At 33.6% G+C, this 5,000-nt stretch overlaps 1 protein-coding gene across 1 annotated transcript in view; it reads right to left on the bottom strand.

Moving 5' to 3' along the window:
* The window catches only part of LOC118762219 (F-box/WD repeat-containing protein 7-like), a 281,314-nt gene that overhangs the window by 168,664 nt on the left and 107,650 nt on the right, over positions 1–5,000 (bottom strand). The gene's annotated exons all lie outside the window — the stretch shown is intronic.

Raw genomic sequence — 5,000 nt, 5'->3', positions numbered from 1 at the left:
TAGTAATTTTGAGTGTAAGTCAGTGTTTGCATTTGTGTTTGTAGAAATATTTTGTTTATCTTTGAAATTAAAGTAGCATGATTTTCGGTTCAGTTGTAACTAATATTTACCGCATTTTAAATGAAAAGTTTGTTGTATCTATGTGTGTCAGAGAAATGCTTATCTTTTATTAAAGTTTTTGTTACACTAGAAACGATGTATAAAAGAAGTATTAAACCATAAAATTATCAGTTTTTGTTTATATTTAAATGCCTGTTGGTGATGTTTTATATTTTAAGTCCCTCACTTGTTAAAGGGTGTTTTATCAGACAAAACTGAGATTCAACCAACAATCGCTGTTGACGTTTTTAGACTATGACTCTTTAAGACTATGGGAGGGTAGTTCTATGCATATACATACTTTCAGATCCATGGTTACATAGGCACATGTATACTAATATACATATATACCCATAAATATTTATCCATGTTAATATGCATTTCTATAGTCATAACTTTATCGATCACTTTGTAAATAGATGCACATACAAACAGCCGCATATATCCTCACACACACACACACACACACACACACAAACACACACACATACAGATAATCTTTGCAATACAACAACAAACTTCTGAATAGAAATAAGCTATCTACTACTACACACACATCGTCTTAAAAGCACTAGTAAGCAACTTGTAGAGTAAAGGTTCTCAAGCCATTTTGCCCAAAGGCTTCGTTTTGACCTTTGAAGTTACAAATGCTCCCACCCACCAGAAAATATTTTTATTTTTCAATATACTACTTATTTTGTTATCAGTTGATAATAATTAAAAAATGATTACATACGCAGTCGGGAGTACAAATGTACAAATTGAAATGCAAAAAAAAGAACGAAATAATGAATTGAAAGTTTGGTAATTATGTTTATTTCGACCACGCGACACTTATGAGATCAACGTGTTGTCTATCAAAAGAGTGCTCATTGGTACAAGTAAATGCCAATGAAATCATTTCAGACCTTTCCGATTTCCTTTATCAAAACAGCTAGAACTTGTGCAACAATCTGCCATATAAGTTATTGTCACCTGGGATTTTTTATGCTGAAGAAAGAGAGCGCATTTGATAGAAATTGTTGAAATACATATTTATATGTACTTCATATGAGTAGCAAAATGTGGAGTATGATTACCTCTTCTAATTTTCTATTTAAATATAAAATATTAATAGAATAAATTCTATGCTACAGAAACTCTAAAATCTAGACACCAATATATATACATTGTCCAAACCTAATTCGGCTATTTACGAAGAAAACCAAGCAATACCAAAGTAAGTGATCCCCATAAACTGTCAATCCACAAACACTTTCAGCTTTGCAAGAATGAAGAGCAATCAAGAGTAACCAGAATAAGGTATAAGAAATTCACAATCGAGTACAACATATGTACTTTCTTATCCTCAGCTACCCAAACGGATATCACTATAGTTTCGACACCTGCGCAGCATCATTTAATCTGGTGGTGTCCACAGTGTTAAAAATGGGTCTGAGCCTCGATTTGTGAGTAACTGTGATAGCAATATTTCTTTCTCTACCGATAGAAAGTTTCTTGATAAGTCAGAGGTATATCGAGTCAAGGTGGTTTCACCTTATTACGTAGATAGTAATTATATAGAGCTTATAGCTAATTATTTGAAAAACCGATATACGCAACACATATTTATATTCTGGCATCCGAATATAGAAATACAGTATTTGATAGAATTCATCTGAAAAATGAAAACAAAAGAATCATCATGATAAACAGGTCAGTAATTGATAAGGTGACTCCATATATCAACAGGTGTAAGCAAATTTAAAACCTTCTTAACAGAAAAAATCTAAAATCCTAACAAAAGACTACCTGTCATTAAATAAACAGAATGAAATTTTCTCTAAGTGTCGACATGAAAATCGTTCCTTTTGGAAACACTTCTACTTACAGATGGGATAATACCTGAATCTATAAATATCGATCACCAACGAAAATAAAAACTCTTAAAAAACATTTTCTAAATATTTGATATAAATATCTTACAAATATCAACTAATAGATCTTGTCATCAGAAATTTCTGACACCAACATAATTATGTTTAAATTCCCAGAAAGATTTTTCATGACATTTATAATTGTTTGCTCTTTTCAAAACATCTATATCCAAAAATTTTACTTTGTATGATCCAGTGTATATATAATATATATATATATATATATATATAATATATATATATATATATAATATATATATATATATATATATATATATATATATTATATATATATATATATATATATATATATATATATATATATACTTTGATACTTTGATACTTTGATAGGTTTCGGCCATTATTGGCCCAGGCCATGTCTAACTTAATAGCACCACCTGGTGAAGTCTTTCAAGTCAGAATTTGGGCACTATGGCCCACTCAAGTAGAGAGTTATTGTTTACAGAGACATATCCAGGTGTAGGGGGTTTATCCGGGATTTCTTGAAGGAATCTGTCCAAAGACTTCTTGAACCCTATAGGGTCAGTTTCTGTTTTAATGAGTTTTGGTTGTAATGTTAAAGAGAGCGGGGCCAATTGAGGTGAAATAATTGTGCCGTATTGTTGTTATGAGATGAGAGTGCGATTTTGTTTTGGGCGGATGGCACGGGGCCCAAGCCTTGGATGTACCTTAAAGGTGATGCCAACATCATTTGGGCAATGCTGATGAATATTTTCCACATCATGCAGATGATGTAGCGCTCACGACGACGTTGGAGAGAATAGAGTTTTAGCTTTTTAGCCGACCCCAATAGTCGAGGCTGTCATGCCATCTATCTTTTTTGTGATTGCCCTTTGAGGTGCCTTCAACTTTTATGATACCTTGTATGTGTGTGGGGAGACCACAGTGGACAACAGTATTCAAGGTGGGGTCGGGCAAAAGTGGAGAAGAGAAGGATAATGGTGTGGATATCTCTCGACTGGAAAGTTCTGAGATCCAGGAACACATTCTGCGGGCCATGTCAACTTTGGTGTTTATATGAGTGGCCCAGCTTACGTTGTTGTCCACAATACTCCCAAGTCTCTGATGTTGTTGGACGCCGCGAGAGTTTCACCTGAAGGAAGGGAGTATGGGAGTTCAGGGCATCCTCTTTTCCAAAGTGGATTAGCTCAAATTTATCCTCGTTCAGCAGCATATATGTGTTTTTTTCTGCCCATTGGATAACAGCCAGTAGATCTGACTGAAGGCATGTCCGGTCCCTCGCCTCATTTATGACTTCTGTAGCTTGGAGTCATCTGCAAAGATTTTTATGTTGCTGTGCTTGATGATGTCATTAATGTCATTAAGTAATGATGAATGAAAAGAAGTGGGCCCAGCACAGTGCCTTGCGGAACGCCACTACTGACTTTGGCTGGGCTTGATTTTACCCCTTCAACTACAACATGTTGAGATCTGTCTATCAGGAAACACTCAATCCATTTCAGTAACTTTCCAGAGACACCAATGTTGGATAGGTTTTCAATAGGATCTTGTGATCGACCCTGTCGAAGGCCTTACTGAAATCAAGGTAGATGACATCGGTGTTGGAGCCCTCTCCCAAAGCTCTCAAAATGTCCTCAAAGTGATGCAGGAGCTGCGTTATATATATATATGTATATATATGCATATATAGGTTTATATCTGTATGTATTATTACATGAGCACACACACATACACACACAGAGTATATACGTGTATATATGTATTCATACGTGCGTATATATACTGCTCTTTATGATCATTATGTTCATATTGATATGTGTATATATATTACATCTATATATATATATAATATATATGTGTGTGTGTAAATATATGAATATATATATATATATATATATATATATATATATATATATATATTATATATATATATATATAATATATATATTATATATATATATGAGTAGATGTTTTTCATTATATAACATATGCAGTTCCTTTATTTACTAATTACATTAGAAGACAGCTGAAGATTGCCTGCAGCATTGCGGAATATGTAGTAAATCATTCTAGATGATATAGAAGGCGATAGCAATGCAGACACACAATAAATTACTAAAAAAATAACAATAACCCATATAATAAAATGTTACTTTGGAAATATTTAATTAGTCCTGATATTTCGAACTAAAATTGCCAATGCAATTGGCTCAAAGTACGTTATATGTATGTAAATAAGTATGAATGTATGTATGTATGTACATATATATATGTATGTCACACAAACACACACACAGATATACATATATGTATATATATATACTCACACACATATATATGTGTGTATGCATGTATATGTATGAGTGTGTATGTACACAGACGCACATATAAAGTATTTTTAAGCAGACTCAATTCGAGACATCAAGACTAATTTCTAAAGTAACATTTCAATATCTTTATTATTGTAATGTTTTTGCGTTTAATTGCTATTGCTTTCTATATCAAACTAAATTTCGACTACATACATTTCTTTGTTTAAAATTTATTTACAATGATATATTTTATTAGTTTACATGACATATGCAGCAGCGAGCGAGGAAGCTAGTTAGAGCCTCTGAAAATTGCTATTGTGGTATTTGTTCCACATGGCGGCGAGCTGGCAGAAACGTTAGCACGCCGGGCGAAATGCTTAGAGGTATTTCTGCTACTACGTTCTGAGTTCAAATTCCGCCGAGGTCGACTTTGCCTTTCATCCTTTCGGGGTCGATTAAATAAGTACCAGTTGTACACTGGGGTCGATATAATCGACTTAATCCCTTTGTCTGTCCTTATTTGTCCACTCTATGTTTAGCCCCTTGTGGGTAGTAAAGAAATAGGTATTTGCTCCACATCTTTAGTTCTGAGTTCTATTCTCGCCAGGGTCAACTTTTCCATTCATCCATTTGGCGTCGATAATATAAAGTCAAGTGGTGAAGTCGATGGTATCCATAATCCCAGAAGCTA

The sequence above is a fragment of the Octopus sinensis genome, linkage group LG2 (genome assembly GCF_006345805.1).
Source record: "Octopus sinensis linkage group LG2, ASM634580v1, whole genome shotgun sequence".
Classification (NCBI taxonomy): domain Eukaryota; kingdom Metazoa; phylum Mollusca; class Cephalopoda; order Octopoda; family Octopodidae; genus Octopus; species Octopus sinensis.
The sequence above is the reverse complement of the archived record's forward strand: the minus strand, read 5'-3'. Positions and strand labels throughout refer to the sequence as shown.